Source organism: Schistocerca americana, chromosome 3 (genome assembly GCF_021461395.2).
Source record: "Schistocerca americana isolate TAMUIC-IGC-003095 chromosome 3, iqSchAmer2.1, whole genome shotgun sequence".
Taxonomy (NCBI): domain Eukaryota; kingdom Metazoa; phylum Arthropoda; class Insecta; order Orthoptera; family Acrididae; genus Schistocerca; species Schistocerca americana.
The window spans coordinates 291,637,838-291,664,839 of NC_060121.1; positions in this window are offsets into that span (position 1 = coordinate 291,637,838).

The following is a 27,002-nucleotide window of genomic DNA, read 5'->3' on the forward strand; positions in this document are numbered from 1 at the left end:
CAAGCAGGACACTAGTAATACTGTATCCGAACATTACAGGTTTGTTCTTCCTATTTATCCGCATTAAGTTACATTTTTCCACATTGAGAGCTAGCTGCTATTCATCGCACCAACTAGAAAGCTTGTCTAAGTCGTCTTGTATCTTCCAACGGTCACTCAGCTTTTAGTGTCTCAAAATTCTCTCAGTGAATGGACATCAGTGTAGAATTTCTGACAAAATAGACAGCCCATCATAAATTTTGATTACACTAACGGCAACGATTATCCAGATTGATGCAGTGTCTCATCCGCCGAATATCTACATCCGCGAGCGGACAGTCCCATTAAACACTGCTTCTGCTCGGGACGCACCGTGCCAAAACGATGATGCGCACACTGCGCAAACCAGCAGCCAAATGGTCTTGAAAATCGTGGTCCTCCATCATCTTCTTCTCTTGAGCTTTTCGCCACACAACATCTTCTCTGGGAAATCATGATCATTTGCATATAAATACATATTCCGCAATGTACCTTGTACCACTGTTATGTATTCCTGTTCCTGTTCCTATCGCAAATGGAGCGAGTGAAAAACGACTGTCTGTATGCCTCCGTGCGAACCGTGAGTTTTCTTACCTTGTCTTCGTGATCCTTACGCGATATGTGCGTTGACGGCAGCAGAAACGTTCTGCAGTCTGTCGCCAGTGCAGGTTCTCTCAAGTTTATCAGTAGTGTTCCGCGAAGAGAATATCTTCTTCCCCGTAGAGATTCTTATTCAAGTTCACGGAGCATTTACGTAATACTCCCGTGGTAATCGAAACCGTTGGTGACTAATCTGGCAGCATGCCTCTAAATTGCTTCGATGTTTCCCATTAATCTGACATGACGGAGAACCCAAACACTCGAGTAGCAGTCCGGAATGGGTCACATAAGCGTTCTGTACGCGGTCTCCCATATAGATGAACTAAACTGTCCTAGAATTCTTCGCCAGCCTTTGTGGCCGAGCGGTTCTAGGCGCTTCAGTCTGGAACCGCGCGACCGCTACGGTCAAAGGTTCGATTCCTGCCTCGGGCATGGATGTGTGTGATATCCTTAGGTTAGTTAGGTTTAAGTAGTTCTAAGTTCTAGGGGACTGATGACCTCAGATGTTTAAGTCCCATAGTGCTCAGAGCCATTTGAACCATTTTTGTTGCACCTCACTGCTCATTACATTAGTTGTTGAATATCTTGAATTAAAAGCAGGAGCGGTAACGGTGACCTCAGTTATTAACAGATCGCAAGTGGCAGCCAGTCTAAGTGTTTATATTTGGATATTCAACATCTGCTATTGTGCAGTCTTTCATGTGCATAAGACGTGTCTTCAGTGTAACCTCCCACAGCTGTAGAATGGTATATACTGGAGAGCTAAAGAAACTGGTATACCTGCCTAATTTCGCGTAGGGCCCCCGCGAGCAGGCAGAAGTGCCGCAGTGGCGTGGACTCGACGAATGTCTGAATTAGTACTAGAGGGGACTGACACCATGAAACCTGCAGGACTGTCCATAAATAAGTAAGAGTACGAGAGGGTGCAGATCTCTTCTAAACAGCACGCACAAGGCGTCCCAGTTATGCTCAACAGTGTTCATGTCTGGGGAGTTTCGTGACCAGTGGAGGTGTTTAATCTCAGAAGAGTGCTCCTGAAGCCAATCTGTAGCAATTCTGGAAGTGTGGGTTATAGCATTGTCCTGCTGGAATTGCCCAAGTTCGTCGGAATGCGCAATGGACATGAATGGATGCAGGTGATCAGACAGGATGCTTACTAACGTGTCATCTGTCAGCATCACATCTAGACGGGGTTCCATATCACTCCAACTGCACACGACCCACACCATTACAGACCGTGCACCAGCTTGAACAGTCCCCTGCTGACACGCAGGGTCCATGGATTCATGATGTTGTCTCCATACCCGTACATGTCCATCCCCTCGATACAATTTGAAACGAGACTCGTCCGATCAGGCAACATGTTTCCAGTCATCAACAGTCCAATGTTGGTGTTGACGGGCCCAGGCGAGGTGTAAAGCTTTGTTCAAATGGCTCTGAGCACTATGGGACTTAACATCTATGGTCATCAGTCCCCTAGAACTTAGAACCACTTAAACCTAACTAACCTAAGGACATCACACAACACCCAATCATCACGAGGCAGAGAAAATCCCTGACCCCGCCGGGAATCGAACCCGGGAACCCGGGCGCGGGAAGCGAGAACGCTACCGCACGACCACGAGCTGCAGACTGTAAAGCTTTGTGTCGTGGTGCAGTCATCAAGGTTACACGATTCCTTCGACTCCGAAAGGCCTTATTGATTATATTTCGTTGAATTGTTCGCATGCAGACAGTTGTTGATGGCGCGTTCAACGATTCTCTTCAGTCGTCGTTGGTCGCGTTCTTGCAGGATCTTTTTGCGGCCACAGCGATGTCAGAAATTTGATGTTTTACTGGATTCCTGATATTTACGGTACACTCGTGAAATGGTCGTACGGGAAGATCCCACTTCATCGCTACCTCCGAGATGCCGACTATAACACCATACTCAAACTCATGCAAATCTTGATAACCTGCCATTGTAGCTGCAGTAACTAATCTAACAACTTCGCCAGACCCTGTTGTCTTGTTTAGTCGTTGCCGACCGCAGCGCCGTATTCTGCCTTTTTAAATATCTCTGTATTTGAATATGCATGCCTATACCAGTTTCTTTAACGCTTCAGTGTATTAGTATGTAAAGAATGGTGTATAAAGTATAATGTATGTGGCGACACTACAAAATAATTGGATAATTCTACAGTATCCATATTTAGACCGTTGTGTGCTCTTTACTGGCAAAGTTAGCAGTTGAGGATTCCCTTCACAATAAACCACTGTACACCTATACTTCCGTATCCAGATCTGATGATCCCACTATCAGTGTTCCCACTGCAGCGAAAGGGGTATCATCCGGAAGAAGCAGGTTAGTGGATTTCAGATCAATTACTACGGGATGTGATAGACTTGGATATTTCCAACGATTACCTCGTTGTGTACAATTGCTCCAGTACAAATAGAGGCTGCAATGGAATGGGAGTGTTGCAGAGATTCTTTGGATAGATGTGACATACCAGGAGAAACGTGTGGGCTGTCTTCATCGCCGAACTGAGACCATTATCAAGGATATGCATGCTGTTATGCAGTATGGGATGATGTCTCCTGGTGGCGGTTAGCGTTAATTATTAATAATACTGGGTTCGTATCATTTTTCCATATGTTCAATAAAGACAACAGATAGACATAATAGAGATTTTGGCCATCAGCAAAATATTCTGCCTCACTATTTAGAACAACTTTGGGGTAACTTTTCGAATCTGCGACGGAAGAAATCACTTGGTTTTGAGGCGACGAACTCGTCGAGGCATGTTTAGAGAACATTTTTATTTGGAAAGGAAGTTCCTTGAACGCTGTTCGATAAAAAGTGGAAAAAGTGAAAATGTGAGGCTGCAAGATCTAATGAATAAGATGGGTGCGGAATGACTTCACAATACAACCCCGAATAGTGTCTTCTGTCGGTCTATCGGAATGCGGGAAGTTTATGTCGTGGAGTAGCATCACTTCACACAGTCTTGCTTGTCGTTGTTCTTGGACTGCATCAGCAAGACATCTCAGTTGGTGACAATAAGTGTCGGCAGTGATGGTTACACCTCAGGGAAGCAATTCGTAGCACACCACACCGTTACTGTTCCACCAGACGCATAATATTACCTTTGTGGATGTGCACAGGTCTTGGTTCAGTGAGATGCTGCTTTTTTTTAGCTCAAAAATTCCTTTCTTTTCCTTATATTAGCATAAAGACTCCTTTCTGGTCACCAGTAACGATATACAATAGGGATCATCGGTGTTTATCACGATCCAGTTGATGACGAGCAAGAAGAAATGTCATGTGGCCACTTGCTGAATTTTGTGATTTTGGCTGGGAGCATATGGCACCCATACAACCGATTTTTGAACGTTCTTTTCCGACTGCATACAAATATTGCACGATGGTGGAATAACCACAGTTCAACTCATTTGCTGGTTCTAGAGTACACTGACGTGGATCACTGTGGATTAATTCGTTTAAAAGGTCTTTATCAAACCCCGAAGGTCTTTCTGAACATGGAGAGTCACTAGCGTCAAAAGAATCCAACTTAATCATACAATGAAGGCTTTCACGACCGGAAGAATTATCAACAACAATCCACCTTAAAACGAGAAACCCATTTCTCGTTATGCTCTATTCAATGGCGTTATCCACATAGACAGCGCAAATGTTTCTGGCTGCCTCCGCTGCTCTCACCTCTCTACTGAACTCAAACGGTAGGATATGACGGAAATGGTCCGATTTCTCCACTTGAGTCTCTATCTTATAACGTCCACAGCTCCACTCACTACCTCCCATGAGAAAATGACAGTATGTAAACTCAAATAGCAACAGTTATCTATAAATAAAAAATGACGATTAATAAATAAACACACAGCAACCGGAATACCAACATGGAAAACAAAAATGTTACAAACTTATGCACCAACCTTATACCTACATGATTTTGTTAAATTATTTTCAGCAAGGGCTCGATTAACAAGAAAGAACAGACGGAAATTTTACTCGTATTCACATGGTGTACGAGACACACACTTCCAGCCGAGATGTGCATTTTTCTGTTTGCATCACCACCAGCAGCCAGCAGTGCGAAGTGCCTCTCAACCCACCCCGCCACCCCCTGACGTTGTTCCCGCCAATATAGGAGCTACCCTATATTGAATTACCAAGTCTGTTTTAGGTTTTCAAATTTTTCGGTTATTTAGTTAACCGTCAGGTGAAATATTAAATAAAGTTTAAATTAACTGCGACACCGCATCGGCAATGAAAAACGAAGGTAAAAAGAGGAACTGTACGCGGAAAAGGCTAGCGGCCGCGGTAATACGCGGGTTAATTTCCGGCGTGCCGCGGCCGCAGTGGATTTCTGGCGCCTAATTTGGCCGACAGCTGCCGCTTCGCCGCTGCGTCAGACGGCACGGCCTGACGAGGCACTAACACGTGGCGGCTGAAACGTTTTAAAAGTGCCGGACCCAGCGCCACGGATACGTTAGTGACTACCGCAATAAATCGTTTGCTCAGTAATTACAAAAATACATGATGCTTCAGTACTTTTTTTTTTTAATTTTTGCAGCTGGACACAAATTTATTCCGATGTCTCAGGGGACTAGTTTTGGTATATTTGTTTATCAAAATACACTAATGGCCACAAAAACTGCAGCACCAGGAGGGGGATTAAATAACGAAATTTTACTTGTTGTCCGTATACAGTTTATTCGGTAGAATACATGATTAAATTTGTAGATCATTGTGGCGTTACAGAGTACAAAATTTAGTATTCAGACCTGCCAGTTCTGGCAGTAGCAATGGTTCTTAGCTTACTGGAATCCGTTCGAACTGATCTTCGATGACACGTACACTATATGATGAAAGGTATCAGGGCACCTACTAATGGATGTAAATATGGTGCGTATCCACCTTTTGTCTTTATAACGGCTTGAACTTTGTTGGGGATACTTTCAGTGAGGTGTCTGAATGTCTGAGGCAGAATAGCAGCGCATTGCCACTGAAGAGCTGAAACCAGAGAATGTAGTGATTTATTTATTTATTTGATACGCTACCAGAAAAACAATTAGTACAACTGGGAAGACGACGTCGATTTTTATTCGTTGTCAGGATATACCGCCTGGGGATAGTAGCACCCTCTGTGTCTACTTTTTAATAGGGAATTTTCGCAGCCAGAAGTCTCAGAGTGGTGCAATCCTGTGAAGCAAACAGGCAATCATGCCTTGGGTATGCACTCCTGTTTCCTACAGCCAACTGAGCCAGTCTGAAAGGAATGAAATTGTGTCCTTCCGAGTGGCGGGATGGTCCTTTTGGAGAACTGACACACAAGTTGGACGTGCAGTGTCATTTGTGCAACGATGCTGGTATCAGTGGCCACGCGAACATTTCACACCCGTAGACGAGGTTCTGGACGTCCACACAGCACAGGCGTTCACCACGATCATCGTATTGTAAGGGCAGCAGTGGCAGATCGTACAGCAACCAGAGCACAGATAAGAGGGCTTCTGAACCAAGACGTGTCAACGTGAACTGTTGCACGGTGTCATTGGTGCCATCAGAGGATCACTTGGACGATGGAATGGGACACCTTTGTCTTCATTGATGAAAGCTGGTCCTACCTGCACGCAGTTGATGGTCGTTTGCATGTATGACATAGACCTGGTGAGCACTGTCTTGTAGAGTGCATTCGTCCGAGACACACTTCCCACCTCAGGCCTTATAGTCTGGTATGCGTAAAGGTACGACTCTCGCTCACCTTTGGTGCTTCTGAAGGGGATAATAACAAGCACTCAGTATGTGCAGACTTAAAGAAGAAAATACTTTCTAATTCAGAAAAAGCTAAAAGTGCAGGGTGTGAGCCGGCCGGAATGGTAGAGCGGTTCTAGGCGCTACAGTCTGTAACCGCGCGACCGCTACGGTCGCAGGTTCGAATCCTGCCTCGGAAATGGATGTGTGTGGTGTCCTTATGTTAGTTAGGTTTAAGTAGTTGTAAGTTCTAGGGGACTGATGACCTCCGATGTGAAGTCCCTTAGTGCTCAGAGCCATTTGAACCATTTTTTGCAGGGTGTGACAGAATGCAATACGTTATAGTAGCAACAGCTAATAAAGGAAGATCATAAAAATACACAGAGCATAGAACCTACAGATGGCAACAGGTATTACGAAGGGGATATAAACAGTGATGGGCATAACATGAGAAGTGAAAGAAGTTGATGGTCAGGCTCATGGCCAGTTTACAATACGTGTGAAAACGTAATGAAACTAGATAAACTGCTTGTTAACCATAGCAATAAAGACACCTGTTTAGACACTTTCATACAAAAGGCTTACCATACATTTTTCTGTCACAGAGGAAATTGATCATATCCGCCACAGTGTCAACTACTTGTCTCTAAACACAGACGAACTACAGACCCTATTTGACGTTGTCTTTATGTGGAGGCAGAAGACACTTCATATTGAGCATCTGTATAAGCAGTTAGTGCTGACACATCGCGAAATTGTATATGAACACAGTTTAGAATGGCACTATAGCTATCTGCTCGCTAGGTACCCGTAGCATTCACATACAATAAGCTCGCACTTCAGCAGCAATGGGACATACACAGATCGGTCAGATAATGCGATGTGTGGTGCCGTGGTGATACAATAAGTAAACAAAGTGTTATAGGAGATGATGATTTTGGTTTGTGGGGCGCTCAGCGTCGTGGTTATTAGCACTCGCACAAATTCCAAATCTTTTCACTTCCAGGCTCGCCATTTCCCGAATGATGATGAAATTATGAGGACAATTGTCGGTAATCGAACCTGGGACGCTGTGGTCCAGGGCCAGCAACGCTAACCACATTTTTTAATCTTATTTTGTTCGGTATTGTTCGTTGCGTTTGTTCGGGGCGGATATCCCATTACAACCGCTGAAGTTCATCGATGATCCATTCATTCAGTTTTTTTTCTTTTTTTTTATTACAGAGGGCAGCTAACCCTTTGACCGAACACACTGAGCTAACGTGCCGCCGAAAACCATTAAACCACGAACTGCGGACGATAAAAGAGATGGGGCATTACCCTAAACAACGATATAACCGTGACAAAGACACATCAACTATGTGATGAACATGCGGTGACAACAGAAGTAGTGACTACCTTACGAAGACTTTACATAATTAATCAATATTTTCAATACAGTTTGTAGATACAGTCACACATAGAAAAGGTAAAAACAGCAGCAATAGTGGACCGACAGTTCAGACACATTTTCGTAATGGATGTAAATGCAAAACAAAAGTTGTGGTATAGTAGAGTAGCCCTAATTGATGAAAGAGTACTCTGCCTTGGGCTACGTGTCATGAATAGGTCTCTCATGCCGCCTACTTTGCAAAATCGCCCAGATACAAATATAGTTATCACTTTGGAAAAATCGAATGTCAGTGACCACATCGCAAACTGGAAGGTCTCTGATGGTGTTACAACAACTGACCGTAATCTTATTTACTTCACGACTACAGACACAGATAACGATATAGACGCTAGCATCCAACCTCGGCGAGTATACAATCTACTCAAAGCGAACTGCAGAATTCAAGGTACAGCTACTGCAAGGAAGAGGATATGATGTTGACTTCTAAGCCAACGAATTGGTGTGAGCATTGAAGATTGCTCAAGACAAGGCAGCCCCAATATTTGTCAGGAAGTCAAACGCGTTTAAAATTCCTTGGAATCTCGCCCTCGTCCCTAACACGCACAGAAAGGCAGGTGAGAAGATACTACCAGAGAATCTTAGGAGAAACAGACCGACAAAGAAGGCTGACTTCCTATCGATCGCTTAAACAATAATATAAAGAATTATTAAAACGACAAGAGCATAAAAATGGGAGGTATACGTCAAGGACCAATGTACAAATCTGCAACAAACAAGGTTCGATGTTCCACTGTATTAACGACTCTGAGACCATCCCGTGCCACAATGACGACACACTAGGAGACATCAGCGCAGTACCTACTCAGAACTCTGTTGCTGGACAACACGACGATAGAAGACACAGAGTACCATCAGCATCTTCACCCGGAATTACTAGAACAGCATGTGAACAATAGTGCTATGATTCCATTTGCCCAGGAGGAAGTGAGGCTGGTTATAATGAAGTTAAAGAAGCTGAAAGCGCCAGGGCCTGATAGAATTATGGTAGAAGAGTTTCATCAGCTAGAGAACCAAACTGTACCGTATATAACAATGCTATTAATGACTTTTGCAGGAACTGGTATCCAGAAGCAAATCATGAATCTCATTATACTAAAAAAAGGGGAGAAGACAGAGACCCAAGATAACTGATTTATTTGGTAAATGCTCTAGCCAAAGCACAGGAGAAACTTCTGTGGCATCGCCTTTGGAACCACCGACAGTTAATAAGCATCAGCCCTCTGCAATACGCTTTCAGGAAAGGGAAATCCACCCGGTATGCGCTAAATCACTCAGTGAATATTGTGAACACCTCAGAGCACCAATATCTGTAAGTATAATGAGTGTTGTAGCTGAGATGTTTCATAATTTGCTGTAGCCTGTCGAACAGATTGAAACAGATGGACTGTCCCACGTATCTCTAACACAGACTACGAGATTATTGCACAGAGAGGCAGGTGCAATTAGAATGTTCAGGAAATAAAATTGTGAAAAACATCACCAAAAGCTGTCTGTAGGGCTCTGTTTGTGGTCCAGTGTTCTGGGTTGTTGGCATAAGCCCCTTACTGAACCAGCTGCAGAGTATAACAAACACGAGGGGCTGCATCACATACGCAAATGATTTGCTGATTACAGTAACGGCCGACACAAGGACTAAATTAGAGAAAAATAGTAGGGCAGTTCTTGAAAGACTAGGTAACTGGTGCGTAGAAAACAAACTAACGATAGCAGCACACAAAGCAGTTTATATGTTACTAAAAGGGACATTATAAAGATCTAGAAAACTCTCAATCAAAATAAATCACTAACTTGTGAAAAGAAAAGAAATATATTGGTAACCCGGTATAAACATCAAAGAAAAGCAAAATTTTCAAGCACGTGTAGAAATCTTCTGCCAGAGAGGCACTAAAATCCTGAACAAAATAGTAACAATTGGCCACAGAAGTTTACAGTTGCCATTAAACGCAATAAGAACGTATCAAAACGCAGTCTTAATCGCCTTTGGGCACATAGAGCCGGAAAGGTAAGGACAGCGCAGGCTATACAGTGAGCACAGAGAAATGTAATCCAGCGCCTGACAGGCACATACAGTACAACACCGACTGAAGTGCTGCTGTTGATATTATGCTTGCTACCTCTAGACCTAACACTAAAAAAGAGAGGTGTACAATATTGTCTCAAGAAGCACAAATATGATAATGTAAATGAGACACTGGTCACAAGAGCCACATCGAATAAGAAAATAAAGCAATGCATTGATAGAAAATGTCGACAAATCTGCGACAGGGCAGAAACAAGGAGGAGAACTTATCAGTTCCTTCCCGACATAAAAGAAAGATCCATAATGTCATCTTTGCGGCCCAGGGAGCTATACATTGTCTGTCGGGACACGGTCCATATTCCAGCTAGCTACTGAAAGAATGGCAAAGTGCCATAGACACTTATGAATGTGGAGCCATCAGCACTCCGGACCACATCGTCTGGGAGGGAGCCACTAGACAAGATGTTACAGACAAGGACAGGAACGTCTTTAGCGATATGTTATATCGTAATAAGGAATGAGAAACTATTGCGTAAGTTGAACTAGGTGATAGCTAAAATATCAGTTTATGAAGCGTTCATGGCTGACAGATAAACAAAACATCACACAAACGAGAAGCTTCACCTCGAGAAACAGTGAGGAGGTGAGCCTCAGGAAGGACCAGAAAATGTTTTCTGAGACCCTAACAGCCGTTTCCCAATCTCAGCACTTTGGATAGCCTTACACCACAGTCACTGTGAATCCTGAGAAGTGCCTCAGCACACCAGGGTCCAACTATCTAGACAAATGACAAATCTAACTTGGTTCTGATTCCAAGTGCAGTAGTTTAATGTAGTATGATCCTGTGTAGTCTCGTGTTGTGTAGCACAACACAAGAACTACAGTTAGAAAATTTGTGATCTAGAAATGCAGCATAGCACAGTGGAACCGTAGCATGTGGCTTCTGGATTCCTGATGAACATACATCCGCGTGTAAGATTGTCAAAGAGTAGTATGTAGAATTTCTTCTTTCTTTTAAATGGTTCAAATGGCTCTAAGCACTACGGGACTTAACATCTGAGGCCATCAGTCCCAGAGACTTAGAACTACTTAAACCTAACTAACCTAAGGACATCACACACATCTATGCCCGAGGCAGGATTCGAACCTGCGACCGTAGCAGCAGCGCGGTTCCGGACTGAAGCGTCTAGAACCACTCGGCCTCAGCGGTCGGCTTTCTTTCTTTTAAAAATTAATATTTTAAGTAGATATTTTATGTAGACTTTTTTGTCCCTGAACACCACAATGCTTAGTTTTACTGACAAATTTGAAATTTTGTTGATATATATTAAGTGCTGAATTCGTACCAATTCATGTGAAACATTTAGTCTGTTATTCTACCTAGTTAGCAGACTAAAAGAAATTGCACTTCCAGGAAAAAGTTAGTACATCCTTCTAGAGGTTTCGAATTCGCTCAAGATTTATTCTAGCAACAGCGCATACGGAGCACATGAAATGATAACGTTTACAGATCAAAAGCACAAGCTGCTCTGAGGTTTCAGGTATCGATCCATGCTGAAACACCCGTATTAGTACGTGGTGTAGCCTCCATAGGCGGCAATGCAGGCGCTGACTCTGACATCGAGTTGATCCTACAGATGGCGAATACTGTCCTGGGATATATTATGCCACTCCTTGATCTGTTCACGTAGATCTGTAAGCGTTGTTGGTTGACGAGTCGCACGAGTCATGTATTCTTCCATGAATCTCACACATGCCTGATTGGAGACAAGTCCGGAGACGTGATGGCCAGGGAAGCTGTTGCATATCTTACAGAGCATGTTGAGTTTCACAGGCATTCTGTGGGCTAGCATTATCTTGCTGGAACAACATATCACTTTTCTGTTGCAAGAATGGCAGTTTTTTCCGAATTAGAGAGTACTTTCTTCTTTAAGTCTGCTTCGCTTAGAGGTAGACGTGCTGTCCGTTCCTTGTTTTCCTGTCTTCTTAACCACTTACTGAAACTCCACTCCTTCTCTCTATCATTCTTATTGCAGGTTTTTTATTGTCCACCCTGTGTACCGCCGTTGTCTGTATGATCAGTCAGGTTTTCGGTTTGTGTCGCTGTGCCTCTTCTCGTTCTACTCTTGACAATGAACCACAATCTTTTGGCTCATTCTGCATCTTGTTTTTTTTCTATGGAGGGTTCCGTTTCTTACAAAGATGTGATTTTATAATCTGTTTGATCAATAGACTGGGAATTAAAAAGTTTCTTCGTGGAAACTGTTTCATCTTCTTCTACTGGAGCTTATATTTGTTGCGTTTGTATTTACTCTGTGGTTTCCTATGATGTTCGTTAGCAGATTGTTCAATAGTTCAGAATCCATATTCCGTTCTTTTAATTTCCTGTTCTAATCTTTACTTCATTGGTTGCAAGACTTTTTTCCTATTCGTACATGGAATGGACAATAGAGCTCGCTTGCTGTTTTTACAGTCTTTTGTGAGATGTTGGATTACTCCACAATGGAACATATTAGGTTATTTTTCTTGTAGTACTTTGGAATGTGCCCTTAGTAGTGGCAGCTTTAAAATTTGGTGACTGCAACGTAGTCCTTCACAGGTGTTAATCGAAATACAATGTGCGTTCTTTTTTGTGTAACCAATTGTGCTTTGTATTTACCTCTAGCACGTAATTTACTGTCAGCATCACGCATGGACATGCTTTAAACCCGACTGTTTTCTTCTTAGAACTGCTTCCTGTCTGTGCTTCCCTCCAAATTCTGCTCGTATATTGATTTTCTGGCATGCTAACTAGGACATCATGCACTATGACTTTCGGCCTCCAGCGGCGACTCACATATCATTTCTCTAATTAGCTCTGAATTTTATTTCAGCTTGCAAATTTCCTCTTCTGTTCCTCTTTCAGTTATGATTACATAATTTGCTGTCTTCATTTTCTTGATTCTGATCTTTTATTTCTTGAGATCAAATTGCTCTGTGAGGTGTGTCCGTATTTCTTTTGCGTCTTACTTGTCCTTTAATTTGATGGGATTTGCTGAGCTAGTGTGGCCTCGGTCTTCGATTTTGTGGCGTCCGTCTGAGCTATTGGAGCCACACTAGCGAACAAACGGACCGCTTTTTTATTCCTCCCTAAGTATGGCATTTTCCTTTTCTATTTGTTTTGTGCGTCCAATCTTGCATTTGGTATTGCCCAGTGAATGGATTTGTGTTTCAGTTCTAGTATTTTTGCGGAAGTAACCTTCATGATTACATGGAATTCCTCATCAGTGTATTGTATTATAGTCTCATTTTCGTCTGACTCTACATTACGTACTTCTGAATGTTCGGAAGATTTTGTTTTTGTGGACGGCGCAGTACATCAAATCTTCTTGATACTGATATTGTGAAAATCCCTCGCCGCGCGGAGTGGCTGCGAGGTTTGAGGCGCATGTCGCGCACTGCGCGGCTCCTCCCGTCGTAGGTTCGAGTCCTCCCTCGGGCATGGATGTGTGTGTTGTTCTTAGCATAAGTTAGTTTAAGTAGTGTGTAAGTCTAGGGACCGATGACCTGAGCAGTTTGGTCCCTTAGAAATTCACGCACAGCAGTATCCCGCGTTTATCGTGTGATCAAGCGAGGTGCACCAGTTTGCAGTTCCGAACATGTACGTTTGGGGCGCTACTGCAAAGGTGTGCAACTTAGGTGTATCATGTAACATGGGCTTAATGGATGGCGAGGCAGCTGGTTGCGCCTCTTGCGCCTCACCCCAGATCACGCGATCCGTATCACACGTGGCACCACCAGCTCATCTCAGCTCAGCTGATGAAGCGTGACAGGCTGACGTATCAGGAGCACAGAGCTTAACACTGTGGCCGAGAGGCGATCCGTCTACGCTGACGGCGACCCGTCACACATTACAAATGTAATACAAATTTAGCTACTGACGCTGTCTTATTCGCACTCTGTACTGCTTTCGTTCTTACGCTACCGACGGCTACGGACAGTCCTACGATGTCTGGAGCACTCTGGACTATGAGCACGACGATGTTGTAGTGGCTTGCTTTGACGCAGCAGCAGGGATAGGCGCGCCGACAGTGGAGCGTCCAATCGCAACACGGATGAGTGCATCATCACGATGGATGACTTTGTGTGTGTGGGTACTGAAGGGAACGAACGTTGCTAGACTGCACACATCTAATAGGCCCAGTTCCCGCAGGCCATCGGTTCACAACACCATCACCTCTGGTTCTCATAGTCGACAATTTGAAGAACAGGTATTACATTTCGGACATTTTATACACTATCTTGAGGTTTTGCGTGACGTTGTCCTTCAACAAGACAATGCAAGCCTGCATGTGGTTCGTATTATCCTGATCTGACTTGATAACTAGGTTGTTCAAAAATTGCCCTGGCTAGCACTTTCTCCGGGTCTCCCACACTTATATATTTGGTGAAGGTTTGTCGAGGAAATGGCACGTCCTCACTAACTATAGTTCGACTGAAATTGTTTCATAGTTAACGTATGTCAGTTGCCGTTACAGTGTTGCCGGCTACCGCTTGGTTGTAGGTGACGCACAAACGCGGCGAATTACTTCACAAATGCTGTTAATGTGTAAAGAGGCAATGTTGATAGTGGCCGCCGCGAGATATGCCATAAATGCGAGATGCTCTGTCGATAGATGATTCTGAGTGACCAATGATCTAATGCGGCAGACTATGCATTTTGTAGCCCTGAATTCAAAGTCATGTCCTAATCGCCGGCCGGAGTGGCCGAGCTGTTCTAGTCACTTCAGTCTGGAACCGCGCGACCACTACGGTCGCAGGTTCGAATCCTGTCTCGGGCGTGAATGTGTGTGATTTCCTTAGGTTAGTTAGAACTACTTAAACCTAAGTTCTAGGGGTGCTCAGAGCCATTTGAACCATGTCCTAAGCCAACCACAACCTCGTGATGTGCAATATATCTGAGAAAAAGGCGATCAACAACCTGCGGCAAAACGAAAATGACGATCGCTTTGTTCACTGCAATTAAAGTTAACCTTTACGAGCAAACTCAGTGGTAAGAGCAAACTGTAATTTCTGACTATCATCGGTTACTTGAAACTATTCAAACACTCGCTACACGAGCTGCCGCGTTACCATCTTCGTTGGACATGGTTGCAGATTATAGGAGGCACTGGCAGATTCCTAACGAAAAAAGAATGATAGGAAAAAAAATAAGAGCAAATGAGAAGGTCAATACGACGATGGAAAATGGCGCAACAAAGAATTAGAAAATTACGTTGAAACCATGGAACTGAATAAGAATGATAATCAAAGTACTTGGACTAGAGTTATAATTTAATTTTTTTTTCTACCAGTGTCAGTATTGAAACCTATCACCTTCTACACATCTAGTTAATACTCTAACCATTAACCATTACGTCATGCCAGTTCGTCATATACCCCTCTTGTATTTATGTCTAAGATGATCCACTGAAACGATGAACTGCAACCTTAAAAATCCTGCTCCTGGCAATGTTGTGTGAATACTGTCTAACGAAACCTTATCTCTGTGATCATGATAACTCTATACATGATGCTGAATCTTGTCTTGTGTGGAAGTATCCAGCAGTGTTTGGTTAGTGTTGTGTATGAAGCGTGTGTATTTCATTAGCATCTTTGTGTATGTGTGTTGCTTTAGTTGTGGCTATCACGTGTGATGAAATACGAAATAAAAGTGGAAGACCCGTGATTCGGGATACAAACACATCAAGAAAGAATGCCGGACAAGGAATTGGAAGTGAACTGAGGAGTTATCGTGACAGTTGACAATGGCGAAAGTTTCGGGCGTGACGTTGAGTGCTCTGACTGGAGAAAACCAGCTCGGATACGTGAGGTGTCAAGTATCAAGTAATTTTAATCGGACAAAGCCAGCATTGTCGATCGACTCTGGCATAGAGATGAAGCAGCGTGGAATAACGTACCCCTCAGGTATGCGGAGTTGACCACTAGTTGTCACGAGAGGCCACATGCCAGAGTAAAAGGAGGAGGGGAGTATTGTGTTATCAGCAGAGATGTAATAACAGCAGAATGGGTCAACCAGGAGAGCTCAGGGACTTCGAATTGGACTAGTCACTGGATGTTGCATGAGTAGAAAATCCGTCAGGGTCACTTCAACCCTTCTAGAGCTGCCCCAGTCGATTGTTGGTCATGTGAATGTGAAGTGGAAAAACAAAGAAATAACAATAGTTAAACCCTGTGCGAGGTGTCAATTCAGCAATTTAGCGTGCCCTAAGATTCTATGGATCCTATACCCAGTGACCTACAGGGGAGGGAAGCTCTCTATAACATTACAAAGCTTTAAGAGAAGTAATGTTGCACAATGGCTAGCGTCTGTTAAAAGATGATTACTAGGGGTGGCCCAATTAAGCATGAAAGTACAACGATACATTAATGAAAGGATTCACCAAAGTATAAAAGGAAACTAGGAGTCAGTATAATAGTTTCGTTTATTACCATAAGACATGAAACAAAGTCATAAATGGACAAGAGACTGCAAATACGAATTGGCACCAGTGAATGGATACAGGAAAGCATATTATGAAACTATATTGTGGATATGGCCAATGACTGCAAAAATGGTTAGTGTTTCAAAGAAATTTTCCCTGGAAAAACAAGAAAGAACACTAATACTCTCGCCAAAAGCTCGGTCTCTGCACTTTTCTCTCTCAGAGACGTCTCTCTCTGCAAATATTTTCTACGGCTGAAGTCCGCTCTCGATGGCATCCCTGAAGCAAGTGTACTCTTCGAAGTCTTTTCCGCAAGCCTATTCTTCGACATCTCTGAAGTGTGTTCTGACTTTGCTCTATGAAGCTTAGCTGGTTCTGTCGGCATCGGAATCTCGCCAGCCATTTGCTTCAGACCTTGCAAGTTCTGACCAGTAATAATTTTATAAGCAAGTTTAACGATTTCCTCCTTTCATGGATTTTGTCATGATTAACCAAAAATGATGTGATGTAAGAAATAATGCAGAAAATCGGTCTCACTGCGTAACAGATTTCCAGCCGCAGCCAATCAAAAGCCTTGCACGTAGTCACTTACGGGATATCGCCACTTCTACCAAAAAAAGTTTTGTAAGCCAACTTCAGAACCCGTTACTTGGATTTCCAAGAACATTCCTGCGCGACACGGCGTGTCCAGTGGCTGATCCCACGGTCTGAAGTTCCGCGTTTCCCTCCAGCCTTCAGATCTTATCTGGCCAAAGAAGGATTCCTTTTAGCGTGTCACACAATACCGTTTTTAAGGAACACAGTCCACCCTCTCGTATGCTCCCGCTGTGAAGACACTGGAGACTGCCACTCCCCTATTCCATATCTGCGTGGAGATGGCTTTCAGCGCCAATTAGTTTTCGACACTCCAGTCCTAAACTAACTTCCCTGCTGCACGCCGGCTAAGGAAAGCCCCCAAGGCTGCAGAAATAATACATCTCCATCACTGCACTCAAAATAAAGGAGAAGAAGGATTAATTAGCGCTGTAATAATTGGCAGTAGTGAATACGGTCTGCAGTTTTCGTGCAGCGTTAAAGAATTAACTATACTGACCATTGGGATCTGCATCTTACATCATAAAAATTTATAGCGTGACTGTTTGGGCATAAATTGTTACGTAACATCACCTTCTCACCATTTTCAAAACAGTTGCTAATGAAGTTGTTCTGAGATCAATCTGTACCTCAAGTTCATCATGTTGGGCTACGGATACTTTTTATTTTTCTTTTACCCTATCATCGACTGATGAGTTCCAATGTTAACATGGTACCAAGGTGACAACGTGGAAATACAGTCACATACTTACAAGTCTCCTCATACTCATTCGTTACATTGGCGCAAGGGGTAAATTTATTTGGAACACATATTATAAAAATGGAAACATCAGCTGAAACGATACTACCCATGCATACTAATTCGTTTTACCATGTTTATGAATAAAGAGAATGCCTTGACAATCTCACACGCATGTGGATGGCTTGTGTTCAAAATAAACATATACTCTAAATCAATTTAACAGTTCATTATGAGATCCAAACTTACTGTATTACAATGCCAAATCATTCATTCCCATAGAAACATGTCCTACCAATGGTACATCACACTGAAGAAGAAGACCCATAAAGATACACTGACATATATGAACGCACATGTACATGGTAACAAAAATATAATGAAAGGAAACTGGCCAAACATGTCTTGCTCTATGATAAGGTAGAGGTACACATTTGTAAACAATCAAAAAATGTAATCATAGCTACATACGAAGTGATGAAATACAAAGAAAACATCCTGAAAGTTAGAAACATTAGACAACTCTCATGTAAGAATACTTGTGTCACTGTATAAACAGGATGTGATACGTAGCGGTAAATAAGTGTCGAAATTGTGACATTACACATTGACAGACTCACACAAAATAATAAAACTATTATAGCATAACTTTATAATAAAATATCATAAGATTTCAGACACATACAAATTGCAACACCGTTGATGGTCGACATCAAGATTACACAAGTATTGTCTTTGATGAACAGAATAACATAAAGTTATAAATGCAAACAAACTGCAACGACACTGATGGTGCATGTCAAGATGGTTACGTTAATGAGTTTTTATTGATTGTGCCTACAGGCCTGTCTTTTACACAAATTAAAATATCAACATCGTGCCTAAAAATGTAGAAATAAAAGCACAAAAGAAACATTAATACGCTTCACTGTTCTCGGGCAAACCTACCGTTCAACACACGAGTTATTCTGATGAAAACCTCGACATAGGAGATGACACGATAACGAAAGAGTTAATGTTTACAGTTCTTGCAGAAATTCTCGCAGGAGCGTGGGACGACTCATAAGTTCACGTTAGAAGCTCGTTCAAGTAACTGGTGGCACACCTCGACCGTAATTAATCGGCTAGCCAGCATGAAAGTCCATGTCCATAGCCTGCTCGTGACAACAACTGTTCCCCCCTCATATCACATACAGTGTCTATCACTATTGAAGTTCACTAGTTCCTGCTCTACTATTGACCTGTACACAAATAATTTTGGCGAGCAGCAGTAAAAGTTTATTTCCTTGATCGCAAATAAGTCGATGCTGTGGAGAGTGCCATAATAATGTTTATTCTCACACAGAAATAACGAAGACATATGTCGTCTTCTGCAGCTTCAATTTGAATAGATCTGTGTCATAGTCCTTCATCTACATCTACATTTATACTCCGCAAGCCACCCAACGGTGTGCGGCGGTGGGCACTTTACGTGCCACTGTCATTACTTCCCTTTCCTGTTCCAGTCGCGTATGGTTCGCGGGAAGAGCGACTGTCTGAAAGCCTCCGTGCGCGCTCTAATCTCTATAATTTTACATTCGTGATCTCCTCGGGAGGTATAACTAGGGGGAAGCAATATATTCGATACTTCATCCAGAAACGCACCCTTTCGAAACCTGGCGACCTGGCGAGCAAGCTACACCGCGATGCAGAGCGCCTCTCTTGCAGAGTCTGCCACTTGAGTTTGTTAAACATCTCCGTAACGCTATCACGGTTACCAAATAACCCTGTGACGAAACGCTCCGCTCTTCTTTGGATCTTCTCTATCTCCTCCGTCAACGCGATTTGGTACGGATCCCACACTGATGAGCAATACTCAAGTATAGGTCGAACGAGTGTTTTGTAAGCCACCTCCGCCGGCCGAAGTGGCCGTGCGGTTAAAGGCGCTGCAGTCTGGAACCGCAAGACCGCTACGGTCGCAGGTTCGAATCCTGCCTCGGGCATGGATGTTTGTGATGTCCTTAGGTTAGTTAGGTTTAACTAGTTCTAAGTTCTAGGGGACTAATGACCTCAGCAGTTGAGTCCCATAGTGCTCAGAGCCATTTGAACCATTTGTAAGCCACCTCCTTTGTTGATGGACTACATTTTCTAAGGACTCTCCCAATTAATGTCATCCTGGTACCCGCCTTACCAACAATTAATTTTATATGATCATTCCACTTCAAATCGTTCCGCACGCACTCTCCCAGATATTTTACAGAAGTAACTGCTTCCAGTGTTTGTTCCGCTATCATATAATCATACAATAGAGGGTCCTTCTTTCTATGTATTCGCAATACATTACATTTGTCTATGTTAAGGGTCAGTTGCCACTCCCTGCACCAAGTGCCTATCCGCTGCAGATCTTCCTGCATTTCGCTACAATTTTCTAATGCTGCAACTTCTCTGTATACTACAGCATCATCCGCGAAAAGCCGCATGGAACTTCCGACACTATCTACTAGGTCATTTATATATATTGTGAAAAGCAACGGTCCCATAACACTCCCCTGTGGCGCGCCAGAGGTTACTTTAACATCTGTAGACGTCTCTCCATTGATAACAACATGCTGTGTTCTGTTTGCTAAAAACTCTTCAATCCAGCCACACAGCTGGTCTGATATTCCGTAGGCTCTTACTTTGTTTATCAGGCGACAGTGCGGAACTGTATCGAACGCCTTCCGGAAGTCAAGAAAATTACCTGGGAGCCTGTATCTAATATTTTCTGGGTCTCATGAACAAATAAAGCGAGTTGGGTCTCACACGATCGCTGTTTCCGGAATCCATGTTGATTCCTACATAGTAGAGTCTGGGTTTCCAAAAACGTCATGATACTCGAGCAAAAAACATGTTCTAAAATTCTACAACAGATCGACGTCAGAGATATAGGTCTATAGTTTTGCGCATCTGCTCGACGACCCTTCTTGAAGACTGGGACTACCTGTGCTCTTTTCCAATCATTTGGAACCTTCCGTTCCTCTAGAGACTAGCGGTACACGGCTGTTAGAAGGGGGGGCAAGTTCTTTCGCGTACTCTGTGTAGAATCGAATTGGTATCCCGTCAGGTCCAGTGGACTTTCCTCTGTTGAGTGATTCCAGTTGCTTTCCTATTCCTTGGACACTTATTTCGATGTCAGCCATTTTTTCGTTTGTGCGAGGATTTAGAGAAGGAACTTGACCATAAAGGCAGCCGTCTAGAGAGTGCGAGGTGCCTTACAGGTAATACTAAGTAACAGTTCAAAGCATGTGTCAAATGATAATTGTTCATATGTATAGCACGACCTTCTGAGCACCACAATAGCAAGTTCATAAGCAGTTCTTTGTGCAGTCTCCGCATATAGGTTCGCTAAGGACTCAGGTCGACATACACCCTCCCTGATAATTAGTGTTGTGGACGCGGATTTGATCTCCTCTGTAGCATCGCTTACTAATCAGACTGTCAAGTGTCACCAAAGTTGTCTTCAGTAGGATAATCAGACTGTGATCTCTTGCGACGGTGCTCTCAGTGAATGGCTCGGGTCACCCGGAGTTAGATAGCAGCCGTGCAGGTGTGGCTCGTTGCGCTAGCCTGGGGTGGTGAGAGCCGCGTGCCGATAGGTAGGCGCACTCGAACTCAGGCCCACCTGGGGTGAGGGAGGCACGAGCTGCACAGTGTAGTGTGCACCCACATCCAGCACTACTGTGTTAACGTCACCTCACTCTCTCTCTAGACGGCTGCCTTTATAGTCAAGTACCCCATCTTGCCTTCTCGTAGTGTGTTGCGTTGGTCGATCATGTTGCTCTCGAACAGTGTTACATGGAAACATTAAACACAGAGAAATAAAATTCACATAATAACCATGACACTCAATGTCCTTGCCTAATAAAACTCTCAATTGGCAACAAACAAATAGTATATCAAGGTATTAAAGCTCCCTGGCCTTTCAGAACGAATGAATATTAAAGTATCGTTGCTCTTTGACCTTGAAAACCTACTACTTACAAAGCGACGTAAGGTCAAGATATCTTTACGTTAGCATCTTATCACCAAGGCCTCTTAAAAGCGAAGAAATAAATTCAAGCCCCTAGGTCTTCTAACAAATGACCAATCAAATTAATTTAATATATAAACATGAATGTACAAATGAAGATAGTGGTACCAATTAAACTTTAAACAATTTGTCTTTAGTTGGTCACTGGAAGACAATAACAAATTATCATTTAGTATCTCGTTAGTAGTTAGTATACGTCTCAGTCAAGTGTTACTATTTCCTGAGGTAACCGCAGATGCTTTGTGGAATCCTCTCTCCTTGGTTGAGAATGCACATTACTCAAATAATTCGCTTGCCCTCTAGCTAAATACTGCGCTTACATTGCACAGACATACTCCCTTATTTTGATGATGGGTTTTACTCTCCCTCACGAATACTTTTTATCTCTTAATTTCGGGAATTTTGAAAAGAGTTCGTGATTTTATCTCTCGGTTATTGTTCTGAAACACGCATAAGGCACACAAGCATAAGACTTGACAGACAAAATGGTTCAAATGGCTCTGAGCACTATGGGACTTAACTTCTGAGGTCATCAGTCCCCTAGAACTTAGAACCACTTAAACCTAACTAACTTAAGGACATCACACACATCCATGCCCGAGGCAGGATTCGAACCTGCGACCGTAGCGGTCGCGCGGTTCCAGACTGAAACGCCTAGAACCGCTCGGCCACTTCGGGCGGCCACTTGACAGACACAAAACACTTTATTATGGCACTCGTTACAACTTCAATACATTCACATAGCCTAGTTTCCGTACCGGTGGCTTGCCATAAAGGACAACAAAACGAGGCGTAGAATATCGTCGACGTGCCGTTGTGCTGTAAGGGTGCCGCGGCTGACATCCAAACAGCTATTGCTACGAAAAGAAATGGCACCTCAAACCAACAGTCCTGGTTGTCGGGCAGTATGGTGGGCGAGTCAGGCTGGTATCCCATCACCGTCTGGGGCGTCTCCAGACACGTCTTCGCTGGACATCGGAGTCAGTTCGAAGCGGGACTCATCACTGACGATAGTTCCACTCCAGTTATTGACGTTCCAGGTCGAAGGCGTGTCTGGTGACGTCCTGGACAGCGGTGGGATATCAACAAGAATGTCGCCCGCAATTGCGTTTCAACAATCAGGAGTGATTGTCTGTGTTGCTATTTCATTTCATAGAGGGATCCCTTTGGTTGACATCCGCGACAACCTTACAGCACAGCGATACATCAACAATATTTTGCGCCCCGTCTTGTAGCCCTTCATGGCAAGTATCCTGCATTGACATTTCAGCAAGATAATTCCTGTCCACACACGGCGAGAGTTTCTATTGCTTGTCTCCGTGTTTTCTAACCCTACCATGACCAAGGAGGTTACGAGATCCCTCCCTAACTGATAATGTTTCAAGCATTATGGAAAAAGACATCACGTTGAGCGGAATACAAGCTGCAAGTTTTTCTCCAAAATTCGGCGTCGAAAAATTACACTGAAGCGCCAAAGAAACTAGCGTAGGCATACGTATTCAAACACAGAGATATGTAGACAGGCAGAATACGGCGCTGCGGGCGGCAACGCCTATATAAGACAACAAGTGTCTGGCGCAGTTGTCAGATCGATTACAGCTGCTACAGTGGTAGGTTATCAAGATTTAAGTGAGTTTTAACGTGGTGTTATAGTCGGCGCACGAACCATGGGACACAGCACCTCCGGGATAGCGATGAAGTGGACATTTTCCCGTACAACGAGTCTACCGTGAATATCAGGAATCCGGTAAAACATCAAATCTCCGACATCGCTGCGGCCGGAGAAACTGTAAGTAGGTTGTTTAGGTTGTTATGTTGGTAACGCCATGTAGCGCTCTGTGTGAAAATCACTGACTGTGCTGTGTGCAGTCTGTGGTTGTTTTGCATAGTTGGAATTTGCTATTGTAGTGTTGGGCAGTTGGCTGTTAACAGCGCGTAGCGTTGCGCAGTTGGAGGTGAGACGCCAACAGTGGTGGACGTGGGGAGAGAGATGGAGTTTTGAGAGCGGATGATCTGGACGTGTGTCCATCAGAGACAGTAAATTTGTAAGACTGGATCCCATGATATATATATATATGACTTTTGAACACTATTAAGGTAAATACATTGTTTGTTCTCTATCAAAATCTTTCATTTGCTAACTATGCCTATCAGTAGTTAGTGCCTTCAGTAGTTAGAATCTTTTATTTAGCTGGCAGTATTGGCGCTCGCTGTATTGCAGTAGTTTGAGTAACGAAGATTTTTGTGAGGTAAGTGGTTCATGAAAGGTATAGGTTAATGTTAGTCAGGGCCATTGTTTTGTAGGGATTATTGAAAACAGATTGCGTTGCGCTAAAAATATTCTGTCTCAGTTTAGTGTTGATCAGAATAGGTCAAGAGAGAAATGTCTGAGTACGTTCAGTTCTGCTCAGCTGTTTTAAAATCAAATAACGTAAGAGGTTTATCAGCACAGTAATTCACTAATTTTTCTAAGGGGACGTTTCAAAACAACCTTCAAGAACGGGACCAACGATGACTGAAGAGAATCGTTCAGAGTGATAGAAGTACAACGCTTCCGCAGATTGCTGTAGATTTCAGTGCTGGGCCATCAACAAGTGTCATCGTGAGAACCTTTCAACGAAACATCACCGATATGAGCTTTCGGAGCCGAAGACCCACTCGTCTACCCTTGATGACTACACGACACAAAGCTTTACGTCTTGCCTCTCCCCGTCAACACCGACATTGGACTGTTGATGACTGGAAAGATGGTGTCTGGTCGGATGAGTCTCGTTTCGAATTGTATCGAGTGGACGGACGTGTACGGGTATGGACACAGCCTTCTGAATCCATGGACCATGTATGTGAGTAGGGGACAGTTCAAGCTGGTGGAGGCTCTGAAATGGTGTGGGGCGTGTGCAGTTGGAGTGATACGGGACCCCTAATACGTCTAGTTACGACTCTGATGAGTGACACGAACGTAAGCATCCTGTCTGATCACCTGCGTCCATTCATATCCATCGCGCATTCCGACAGGCTTTGGCAACTTCAGCAGGACATTGCGACACTCCACACGTCCAGAATTGCTACAGAGTGGCTCCAGGAACACTCAGTTCTGAGTTTAAACACTTCCGCTGGCCACCATTCTCTCCAGACATGAACATTATGGAGAATATCTGGGATGCGTTGCAACGTGCTGTTCAGAAGAGAGATCCACCCCTTCGTACTCTTACGGATTTATGGACGGCCCTGCAGGATTTTTGGTGACAATTCCCTCCAGCACTATTTCAGATGTTAGTCGAGCTCATGCCATGTCAGGTTGTGGCACTTCTGCGCGCTCGCGGGGGCCCTTCACGATATTAGGCAGGTGCACCAGTTTCTTTGGCTCTTCAGTGTAGTTTGCTGCTCATCTGCACTTGCCTACAATTACCAGGTATATTTTCACGTCATAGAAACGTCGACTGTAGCACTCGTTCCATAGGCCGAAATGGAGCAATAATATCGCTTGTGTCTGGAAAACGATCGTCATGTATGAGATAGGACTGTAACGGTGTTCAAATTCTGACATTTCATTTAGATACTGACTACTCGTATAACTGCGCAAAAAGTTCCATTATTTTACACGAGAGGACAGGCAAAGTTTTTATCAAACTGAAGAGTAAATTTTATCCTCGCCAATGAGTTTTGTTGTCGAAAGAAGATCGTAGATAAATTATGGAGTCCGACGAAGTTATCATACAGATTTTAAACTTGCAATTATTCGTTGTGTGAAAAGTACATCTAATATAGAAGCCTTCAAACGGTATTGTTTACGAAGTACTGCGTGTCTGATGCTGCGGACAGTAGCGACGACAACGCACTTTGGTAGGAGAGTAATGGAAATCCTAATAGTGATAAAATAAATTCCGGTAGTTAAGTCTGCAGGTGGCATCATTAAATACTGCGGTAAGAAGGATGGGATTTCTCTGGATTTATCTTCATTATAACTTACAAAATTTAATTAAGAGTGACCATATTGTGAACAGTTTTTTTTACGTGGGTGTGTGACATAATTTTATCCCCACTGAAGTTCTTTCCTCTTCCCTAAATATTAATGATGCTGCTCATATTTGGACCAAGACGGTATGTTATGAGGCGTTTTCTGAAATTATGTCCCTGGAGTCACCCCTTTTACAGAAGTGAACGACACAGAGTATAGAGAAGGAGATAACCGACATCTTCGGAAAGAGATGTAACAAAAGAAAGTTAAACGAACCGGCTGAGTATGCTGGCTATTAGTGTTCAAAATGTACTTTGGACGAGAGTCTACTATATTGTGTACTCCGAAATGGTTCATGTCATGAAGACGTGACACAAGTAAATGACACACCCAATACGAAATATATGTCCATCGTGTTTCTCCTGTGCTTCCTTTGTGTCTTGCAAGCCAATTTAAATTGGTTCTCATAGCAAAAAAAAAATGGCTCTGAGCACTATGGGACTTAACATCTGAGGTCATCAGTCCCCTAGAACTTAGAACTACTTAAACCTAACTAACCTAAGGGCATCACACACAACCATGCCCGAGGCAGAATTCGAACCTGCGACCGTAGCGGTCGCGCGGTTCCAGACTGAAACGCCTAGAACCGCTCGGCCACACCGGCCGGCCTTCTCATAGCAGCAAACTGTCAAACAGAACTTTCAGACGTTTCTACAACAGAAAATTTTACTACAAACGAATAACAAAGAAAATCGCAATACTCGCCAAATGATATCGGTCCCGTACAAACCTTGACGACAGAGATAGCCCACAAACTTGTTCACAGTGAACAACGCGCGAGAATGTGACACCCGCACGTTGTCGTAGACTGGTTACAGGAGCCGCTGAAACGGGGCCGGTAACTTTATCTGTTAACTTTGCCGCTGGGGTGTGCAGAAGCCGACAGCAGGTCCTATTCCAGTTGATGTATGGCCCACAGCTAAGCAAGACGAGGCGAGAAAACGTAGTATCCCGCGGTATGTAACACTGTTTAACAGAATTACACAGTCATCGGGCCGTTCTACGAATCATCAACGTACGTAAAGGTCAATCACTTTTCACCGCCTGATTTTCACAGTTCCCACTGGCATCAGGAACTTACTGATATACGCATTGTATACTGCTTACAGTACAGGACTAATTCGGAGACGATGATTTTTGTATCAGCGTGACAATGCACCCTGTCATAAAGCAACATCCGTGAGGCAATGATTTGTGGACAGTACCATTCCTGAAATGGACTGGCCTGCCCAGAGTCCCAACCACTTTGCTTCAGACCCGAACATCCAAATTGATTAACTTCTCCGGTTTCAT